The sequence below is a fragment of the Tenrec ecaudatus genome, chromosome 14, assembly GCF_050624435.1.
Source record: "Tenrec ecaudatus isolate mTenEca1 chromosome 14, mTenEca1.hap1, whole genome shotgun sequence".
NCBI lineage: Eukaryota > Metazoa > Chordata > Mammalia > Afrosoricida > Tenrecidae > Tenrec > Tenrec ecaudatus.
This window is the reverse complement of record NC_134543.1, coordinates 33951762-33962544: the sequence shown is the minus strand read 5'-3', so window position 1 is coordinate 33962544 and position 10783 is coordinate 33951762. Positions and strand designations below refer to the sequence as shown.

Below are 10783 nucleotides of genomic sequence, written 5' to 3'. Positions count from 1 at the left end.
ACAAAATCCTTTACCCCTGCAACCTTCTCTCCATTTATCATCACGTTAACTTTGGTCCAGATGTGAGGATTTGGGTCTTCTTTCAATTGTGATCCATATTGCAGTTTGTAATCATTGAACTTCATCAGCAAGTACTCCCAAGTCTTCCTCACTTAGGTAATCAAGATTATGTCACCTGCATACCACAGGTTGATGATGAGCCTCCTCCGACCCTGCTACCACATAATCCAGTTTCTCTGCTTCTTTGCTCAGCATACAGTTTGAATAAATATGGTGATAGGGCACAACCCTGACACACTCTTTTCCTGATGTTACACCATGCACACTCACAAGGAGGCATCATTAGGCTGTGTTTCCGCCCCTTCGCTCTTAATATCCTCAGGTTGACAGGACACTATGTAACTACCACAGACTACCCCTTGTCGCCTTGACACTTTCATATGACTCTTTAGCCATACACCATGTTTTACCAAACTGATAGGGAAATCGCTTTTGTGCCTGTCTCAAATTCTCAACAACCCTAACCCCCTTGGGCTAGGTCATGAACTCCAGACAGCCAACTCACTCTCATATTCTTCTGTGGTCCCCATGAACCAGGTCCACAGATGTCAGTGGCCAGGCTCAACCTGTCTCTTTATTGCTGCATTTCTCCCTCTTCCACCCAACAAGTGGATCCAGTTGGTCGCCTACAAGCATTGCAGTCTACACACAGGCTCCCAGTAAAATTCAGTAATAGAAAGGAGAGTTCCTTAATGGTTCCAATTTTTTTTCCCCCAGCTTTTGATAAAAATTGCTCATTGAAATTCAAAAAGTCAAAGAGTTGCCATTTCCTTCTTTGAGTCTGTCAGCAGAACCACTAGACAAGACTCCCCAAATATGCATGTTCCAAGCACTCAAGATACTGGGTGGGGGCAGTCTCTTCAGAGCATTCTTTGCAGGCATGTCTGACACCCATTTAAAGATCCATTTTAATGGCTGAAAGCAAGTAAGCTCACAAACCCTCTACTTCCCAATAATCATTTCTATTGCACATAATATCAATAATAATAGGCAGAAGAAATCAGTATAAACCTAGTCCAGTCAGATGCTGTACTCAATTCTTAAAGCAACCAAATTCAGTCCTTATTTATCTCATCTTAATCCTTACCTAAACTATTCCATTGATACGAAGTATGGCATTAGCCCTCTCACCGTGCCAAGCCGGGGCCGGGCTTTTTGTAAGCCATTTTGACTTCCTGTAAGCCATTCCCCCAAGTATCATGGTTGCAGAGGAAAACTTCAGGGGCGATTTCCTCTCCTTAGCTCAAAATGTACATTTACCGCGTTCATTTTTGCCAATTCAAACAGGATGGACCAAGGGCAACGACAAAGAAAATGAATAAAAACTTTTAATTTCCCATGTCCTGTTGAGAAAATAAACCAGTAGAATGATATGGGCATAAATAACCCCCAACTAGACAAAGTAGAAAATCTACCCTGAGGCAGACGTCAAACAAGCATCCAATTTTCCCTCTTTATGATTTATTTCTCTAGTACCCAACTCCCAAAGTACCATGCGTATGAAACTAGTCCATACATTCCTCTTCGGACTCACATTCCTACTCGCAATGATGCCGAATGCAGGAAGAACACAGGCTGGTTGGTGAAAAGTCTTGTGGATCCAATGGCAGCGGAAGCATCTCTGGGCTCGGTTCCCAGGTCCCTGCAGCATGTCTTTGGCAAAGGAGGGTGAAAGCAGACTGAGGGCAAGCCCAGCTCCTTTGGATGGCAGAATCGAGACAGAGGGTGTTGCCAGAATCCTCATGAGAAGGCCACAGGGAGGCATCATCGGGCTGTAATCTGACTGACAGACTAGTCTCCACCATTCCACTCTTAATATCCTAAAGTTGACACGAGATTAAGGAACTACCACAGTGAGTCAAATGATTTTCTGATTCAAAATGGCCAATACAAGTCCATTTCAGCCCACTGATTACCCGCGTGTTGATTTGTATACATTCCATCTGTGCTTTTGATTTACTTTTGATCACTTCAAATTTTCCTAGGTTCATACTTTTGCACATTCCAAGTTCCAGTCTTCAGCAGATTTTTGTAGCTTTTTCTCCTTAGCTCAAGTCGTGATTCATCAGCAAATGAAGATCCGGAGGGCTACACTCCCACAGACTTTACCCAATTCATTTCACCATAATCGATGCCACTCTGAGAAATCATGTCTCCTCTGGCACACTGAGTCACCTCTGACCCGAGAGACCCATCCTCCAGCATTCTCTGAGAATGCTACGCGTGTATCCATTCAAACTTCAGTATGTGTCCATGCTTCAAAGCCATGTACAAGGTTTGTGGAGGCTCCGTCCTCTGAACTGGGTATCCGAGCCCTACTTTGTTGGCTGTTCTTAGTCTGGAAGCTCTGTGAAACCAGTGTCACTTAGGTTGACCTTGATGGCATTTGAAATACCAGTTACAGAGCTTCCAGCATCTCAACAACACACAAGCCGCCACAGACTGACAGACAATTGGTGGGAATATTTACCTAGTAATGAGTCAAGTGTCCTCTGCCCAACTTTTAATTAAACTATTTGTTTTGTTATTGTTGAAGTGTTCAAGATTTCTGTTCATTTTAGAGTTTATTCCCAAGTCTTTTAAGTCACTGCCAATCACCACCGCCACCCCACACGCCGCTATTGCGTTTTTCTCTTCTTATGTAATGTTGTGATGCAACTGAGTGGCCTCAATCACCTATTTTGCCTTCTGCTATTTGGACATCTTCGTTATATGTGACAGTGCATGATCCCATGTAGTTGTTGTTGCTGTTTGGTGCTGTGCAGTCAGCTCTGAGTACTGTGCCCAACGGAACACAACATCGCCTGGTCCTGCTCTACTGTAGTTATGTTCTAGTTCACTGTGGCAGCCACTGTGGCAGTCCATCTTGTTGACCTTAGTCCTTGTCCCCACCGCCCTCCTACCTTATGAAACATGTTATCTTTCCTGAGGACTGGTCTCTCCTGATAACACCCGACATAGGTGAGGTGACATTTTATCATCCTTGCTCTCAAGGGGCATATGACCACAGACCTAAGCGTTCTTCCAGCAGTCGATAACCTATTTGACAGTCCTCACCCACACCTTAATTCAAATGCATCCATATTTTGGTCTTCCTTATTCACTATCCAACTTAACATGCATATGAGGCGACTTAAAATCCTATGTCTTGGGTCATATGTGCCTGAGCCCTAAAGAAGACATCCTTACTCTTGGATACTTTAAAGAGGCCCTGTGAAGGAGAGTTACCCAATGCAACGCAACATTGGATTTCTTGAGTGCTGTTGCCATGAGCATGGATTGTTCGTTCTTCCCTAAGGACTTGAAGCACTTGCTGATGAAGAGCAAAGTTTGCAGCCTTTGTTTCCCTATGGTCCGGATAGTTACTTGTCATTCATCATTCATGATTCCTCCTTCGTCAGACACTCAAGCAGCCAGAGAGGAAACATTGGTTCTTGATCATACGCTACTTCTGAAATCACTCGCTGTTGACTAATTCTTTTCAGTACGTTGATTTTCTGTATTCCTCAGTGAGTGCCCTTTTGATGCTTCATGCCACTTTCAAGATTTCACTCTGCATAGCTCAAGATTTTGCCAATAGAGGTTTTTCAATATTGCAGCTCAAGTCTTGAATTTTTCTCCTTCCGTTCTTTCCACCTAAGATATGGTGAGCGTGTTCTTCCCTTTTGATTGGCTAACCTTAGGTCTTTGCACATTTCAGTATAACCTTTTCCTCTCTCTGGCTGCCCTTTGAAATGTTCTTTTCAGCTTTTTCATTTCATTATTTCTTCCATTTGCCTCTAAGAGCAAGTTTCAGGTTGTCTTCTGACATCCACTTTGATCTTTCCTTTTTTTCCTGTCTTCGCAATCACCCTTTGCTTTCCTCTTGTATGATGTTCTTGACGTCACCCCACAGCTCATCAGATCTTCTCTTACCGGTGTTCGTTGAGTCAAATTTACTCTTGAGATGTTTTTAAAATTCATGTGGCATATACACAGCTTGTATTCTGGCTCGCCTGGCCCTGTTTTCATTGGCTTTAGCTCCAGGTGACGTTACATAAGAGCAACTGATCTTGGGTTCCACAATCAGCTCCTGATGTCCTTTTGACTGCTGATACCGAGCTTCTCCATCAGCTCTTCCACAGATATAGTCTCTTTGATTTCTGACTATGTCATCTGAAGAAGTCCACGTGGATGCCCACCTTTCATATTGCTAAAAAAAAATATTTGCAGTGAAGAAGTCTTTGGTCTTGCAAAATTTTATGATGAGATCTCCACCTCCATTTCTGTCCCCAAGACCATGATTTCCAAATACTGTCCCTTCTTGGTTTCCAATTTTTGCAGTCTGATCATCAATAATCATCAATGCATCTTGAGGATGTGTTTGATCAATTTCACATGGAAGAGGTTTGTGGAATTTTTGTATCTCTCCCTCACTAGCTTTCGCGCTCGATGCAACAATTAGGGATAGACAACAGAAAAGTGGGTGAAGGGAGAAGTTGGACAGTGTAAGATATGAAAAAATGATAATGTATGGATTATGGCAGGTTCATGAAGGAGGGGGAGCTGGGGAAGAGGGGGAAATGAGGAGCTAATATTAGGGGCTAAAGTGGAAAGCAAATGTTTTGCGAATGGTGGCAACAAATGCACAGATGTGCTAGACACAATGGATGGATACATAGATTGTGATAAGAATTGTAGGAGCCACAAATAAAATGATTTAAAAAAAAAAAAAGGTTAGTACTTGTCTTGGTTGGATTTTCCCGTATGCATGTAGATGGTATCCTATCTGAGACAACATTGTATTTCAAGATAAATCTTAAAATATCCTTTTTCATAATGAATTCGAATCCATCCTCCTTAAAATTGTCCTTCATAGCAGAGTAGACCATAAGACTGTCTGGTTCTAAATGGGGAATGCGAGTCCATTTCATCTAAATCCACATAATTATGATCAATTATCTTTTGAGAGGTCAACTCTTTCTCAGACACAGTTAGAGTGCCTTTCAACCTGAGGGGCTCCCCTCCCCCCACTATCGCTGACAGTGCTCTGCTGCTACTGACAAGGTTTTCATCAGCTAATACCTCAGAAGTGGCACACGATTCCTTCTTTGTAGTCTGCTCTTAACCTGGAAGCACTGCTGAAACACGATCGTCTCGGTGACCCAGCTGCCAAGTGAAATACCAGTGACATAGCATCACAGCAAAATGCAAGCCACCACAGTGCAACAGACTGACAAAAGCGGGTGAGTGACCCGTTTCGGCAACCAAAAGTTACCATTCATAATACTTTGTGCCTGTTTGTCAATATTGTTGGTGTTGTTAGGGGTCATCAAGTTGGTTCTGATTCATATCAACATTTTGGAAAGAGAATAAAAAAACAACGCCACACAGTCTGGTGCCATCCTCACAACTGTGTAGATTTTTAAGTTCATTGTGGCAGTCACACTGTAAATCCAGCTCCGCAAGGGCTTTCCTCTTTTTGTCCCTGCTCTCCCACCTTACCAAACATGCTGTCCTGTTCTAGGACTGGTCTCTCCCGATAGCAGGTCCAAATTACATGAGATGAAGTCCCACCACCCTTTCCTCCAAGGAGCATTCTGGCCATACCTCTTCCAAGACCGATCTGTTTGTTCTTTTGGCAGTCCACGTTAGATGGTTTTACGCCAACTTCAAGATGTGTGAAAGTGTAAGGGTGGATTCCAAGCTGTCGAGAAGGTGACAGCCTGATGATGCCTCCTTGGGTGCGTGGCCTTCTTAGAACCAGGGGAAACTGGGAACCTCTCTCTTTCTGGCCTTTTGCCTTCCAGCTTGCTGGCACTGTGTCACTGACCCTGAGAGGTGCCGTTGCCCTGCCATGTTTCCACTGGCCTTGGATCCACACGACTCCGTACCCAGCAGCCAGGGGCTTCCTGCATTCCACGTCCCTAAATGTTCTGAAGAGCAATTGATGGACTAGTCCTGGTTTATGGACTTGAGTTGGATTGGGCTGAGCTGCCTCTTGATTTTACAATTGCTTCTTGATATAAAGCTCTTTCTTACACATAGATGAGTCTCACTGGATTTCTTTCTCTAGACAACCTGGCCTAACACAGTGGTACTTTCAGTGTTCTTCACCAACATCATAGTTCAAATGCATCTATTTCACTTCAGTCTTCTTACCTCAATGTACAACGTTCACATGCATACCCGGCAATTGAAAATACCATGGCTGGTGCCAGGAGCACCCGAGTCCTCACTTATCAAGGTTATCCATAGTTTGGGGTTTTGTTTTTTATGGTCCACACTGTCTAATGCTTTTGCACAGTCAGTGAAGCACAAACACCTTCCTGATAGTCTCTGTTCTGAGCATACATTCCTCTGACCTCAGCTATGATTCCCTTTCTTCTACATCTTCTTTGCATACTGCCGGAATACACTGTCAATAGACTCCTGCAACCATTGTTGGATGACACTTCGCAGAATCATACTTGCACGTGATAAAAATGATTGTGTTCTATAGTTTGGGCATTCTGTTGGGTCACCTTCCTGTCAGTTGGCCAAGTAGCTGTCTTCCAAATTTTAACGCTAGGAAGCGCACTAGAAGCGTAACTGCTTCCAGAGTTTCATCAGCTTGTTGAAACATTTCACTTGTATTCCATCAATTCTAGTTGGCTTGTTTGTGTCCGATGTTTTCATTGAAGCTTGGACTTCTTCCTTCAGTACCATCGGTTCTTGATCTTCCCCTTCCTCTTCAAATGGTAGAATGTGGACTAGCTCTCTTGGGTACAGTGACTGTTTATTCTTTCCATCTTTGTATCCTTGAATGATTCTGTCTTTTGCTGGTAGACTCTCTCAATGTTGCGACTTGAGGCTTGAAAAAAAATGCTCGAGTTCTTTCAGTTTAAGATATGCTGAGCGTATCCTGCTTTTTGGTTTGATAAGTCTCTGTGTTTGCAGATTGCTTACGAATATTTTACTTTTTCTTCTCAAATGCCCCTTGAAAAATTCTGGGCAGCTCTCTTACTGCATACTATTCAATTTTCCTTAGCTACTCTACATTTAAGAGCAAAGTTCAGAATCTCTCCATGCATCCACTTACATAACTGTCTGCTCCCTCCCGTTTTATTTTTTTTTCTCTTTTCTTCTTTTACATTTTATTAGGGACTCATACAACTCTTACCACAATCCATACATATACATACATCAATTGTATAAAGCACATCCATACATTCCCTGCCCCAATCATTCTCAAGGCATTTGCTCTCCACTTAAGCCCCTTGCATCAGGTCCTCTTTTTTTTCCCCTCTTCCCTCCCCATTCTCCCCTCCCTCATATGCCCTTGGTAATTTATACATCGTTGTTTTGTCATATCTTGCCCTATCCGGAGTCTCCCTTCCCCCCTTCTCTGCTGTCCCTCTCCCAGGGAAGAGGTCACATGTGGATCCTTGTAATCAGTTCCCCCTTTCCAACCCACTCACCCTCCACTCTCCCAGCATCGTCCCTCACACCCTTGGTCCTGAAGGTATCATCCACCCTGGATTCCCTGTACCTCCAACCCTCATGTGCACCAGTGTTCAGCCTCTGTCCTTTCCAGCCCTGCAAGGTAGAATTCGGATCATGGTAGTTGGGGGGAGGAAGCATCCAGGATCCGGGGGAAAGCTGTGTTCTTCATCGATACTACCTCACACCCTAATTAACCCATCTCCTCTCCTAAACCCCTCTATGAGGGGATCTCCATTGGTCGACACTTGGGCCTTGGGTCTCCACTCTGCACTTCCCCCTTCATTTAATATGATATATATATACATATATATACATACATATATACATATACACATATATACACATACATACACACACTTACATCTTTTTTTTTTTTTTGCATGATGCCTTATACCTGGTCCCTTGGGCACCTCGTGATCGCACTGGCCGGTGTGCTTCTTCCATGTGGGCTTATTTGCTTCTGAGCTAGATGGCCGCTTGTTCACCTTCAAGCCTTTAAGACCCCAGACACTATCTCTTTTGATAGCCGGGCACCATCAGCTTTCTTCACCACATTTGCTTATGCACCCATTTGTCTTCAGCGATCCTATCATGGAGGTGTGCAGTCAATGATATGATTTTTTGTTCTTTGATGCCTGGTAACTGATCCCTTTGGGACCACTCGCTCACTCAGGCTGGTGTGTTCTTCCATGTGGACTTTGTTGCTTCTGAGCTAGATGGCCGCTTGTTTATCTTCAAGCCTTTAAGACCCCAGTCACTATCTCTTTTGATAGCCGGGCACCATCAGCTTTCTTCACCACATTTACTTGTTCACACACTTTGGCTCCAGCCGTTGTGTCGGCTCCCTCCCGTTTTAGATGATGTTCTTGATGTCATCCCATAGCTCATCAAGTCTTCTCTCAGAGGTGTTTAATGCACCCAATGTGTTCTTGAGATGATCTCAAACTCGGGTGCGATATCCTCAACGTTGTAACTTGCGATTGTTTTAATTTTGTTCACCTTCGACCTGGCTTACATATGAGCAATTGACGGTCTGTTGCACAGTTGGCTCCGGCCTGGTTTTAACTGCGGATATTGATCTTCTTTGTCATCTCTTCCCACAGATGTAGTCAATTGGATTTCTGTGCTTTTCCATCCAGAGAAGTCTATGTACATATTTGCCTTTAATGTGGTTTTAAAAAAGGTATATGTGATGAAGCAGTTGGTCTTGCAAAATGCTACCATGCGATCTCCAGCTTCGTTTCTATCACCAAGAATATGTTTTCCAAATACTGTTTCTTCTTTTTCCCTCTCCAACTTGTGAAATCTTTCTCCAAAAATTATCAGTGCATCTTGATTGCATGTTTGATCAATTGGCAAGTGAACTCATTGGTAGAAGACTTCAATTCTTTGTCACTAGCTTTAGTGGTTGGTGCTTAAATTTGAAAAGTTGTATTGATTGTTTTTCCTTCTATGCAGACAGGCATTATCCTATCACAGAGAGCACTGTTACTTCAAGCAAGATCTTGAAATGTCTTTAAATTATGAAAATCACGTACCGGGACTCACAAAGTGGGGCCCGAGTGGCACTGGAAGGCGCGGGTTACCCTGTGCTCTGTGGACCATGTGCTGCTATGCATGCCTTCAGTGTTTGAAATGCAAATTTGGACAGACTGAGCCATCTGAATGCTTGGCTTGATTAAGCGCCTAGTTAGAATGGTGCTTCAGCAAGTTGGAGTAAACATGCAATCGCTACTTTGGTCTGGGAAGCCGTATGGTTCATCTAGAAGTATCGTAAGGAAAATTGGTACTAATTTATCTCTGATTCAGTGTCCAAGAGTTCAGTTTCAGCTTACCAACAATGAAACAGAATGGAGTCCCAACCATCCAGGAGAGGATGCAGTGGCGTCTTTTGCTGATGTTGGATGGGTAGCCAAAGAAGAAGGAGAGTGTTCAACAAGGCTAAGGACCGAAGTCAGGTCAAGGCCTCCTCTTCACAATGACCTTCCTGTCTTTGAGAAACCCCCCAGCAGGCAGGTGACCTCAACACCCCTGCCTCAAGAAGAGCCTCCACTGACGACTGTGGCCCAGGCGAACGAGGAAGCCATGCAGAAGATCTGTGCTCTGGAGAGTGAGCTTGCTGCCCTCCGGGCCCACATTGCCAATATCGTGACCCTGCAGGAGCAACAGGCGCTCAGTGCAGGTGACTTAGATGCTGTCACATCCGTTACCACAGCACCATCCATGGTCCCACCATCACCAAGGCCGCCGCCACCTCCTGCCCCCGCTCCCTGTAGCAGGCCTCCACCAAAGTAGATCTGCCATCGATCTGATCAAAGAACGAAGGGGGCAAAAGATCGGTGCTGGGAAGACTCTGGTTAGCAACTGTCCAAAGAAACCTGACATGCCGAACATGCTAGAAGTTCTTAAAGATATGAACAATGTCAAACTTCGTTCCGTGAAGAGGTCAGAGCAAGACGTCAAGCCCAAGCCAGTGGACATGACTGACCCCGCTACCCTCTTTGCTGAGGCTCTGAAAAAGAAATCTGCATGTCGATATCAAACCGAGGTTGACACAATAATTCCAAAGTCTGAATCAGAGACCACCTCAGAAACCGTGGTGTTCGGGCCACACATGTTGAAGTCTACAGGAAAAATGAAGGCTTTAATTGAAAATGTTTCCAGTTCTTAATAGACAGTGAGCTGAGAAAGACTCTTGGGGCTCCGCTGTTGGTGTATTTGGGCTAATTTGGTGGTATAAATCAACACTAGTAAATATCTGACCTTGGCATTCAGCGATCTCCTTCCAAATATAAATAGAGGACTGAGTAGTAACAAAAGCGCACTGGGTTTTTGTTTGCTTTTCATAAGATGGTCAATTCTGGAACTATCCATCATCTAGGTGTATTCAGACATGTCACCATGTTCAGGTTACTCATCTTGAAACCAACTTAAGGGGTTCAGACCATAGGACATTTCTGGATGTTACTGTGAGGTGTTTAATTCGCAAACACTAATTTATCTTTTTTGATGTTTTATATGCATATATTTGGATACGAAGCATCTTAGGTGAAGAGCAGTAATGGCATTGAGAGGGTGCCGCTGTGGTCTTCCCGTGTTTTCAGTGGTGATTTGTCATACAATGATGGAACAGCTGGGGTGACTGTAGTTGTTGCCATGAAATATTTAATTTGAGATGGGAATCCCTTGCCTTGAGCAGAGCTCGATATCTCAGATTCTCTTATTTTCTCAGAGCTAGGGGTTTCAGGAGGAGCCAGAT

At 43.9% G+C, this 10783-nt stretch overlaps 1 pseudogene; it reads left to right on the top strand.

Annotated features, from left to right (window-relative positions):
• The first annotated feature begins 9189 nt into the window (after positions 1–9189).
• On the top strand, positions 9190–10237 carry LOC142425826 (mitochondrial fission regulator 1 pseudogene; annotated as a pseudogene).
• The last annotated feature ends 546 nt before the right edge of the window (positions 10238–10783 follow it).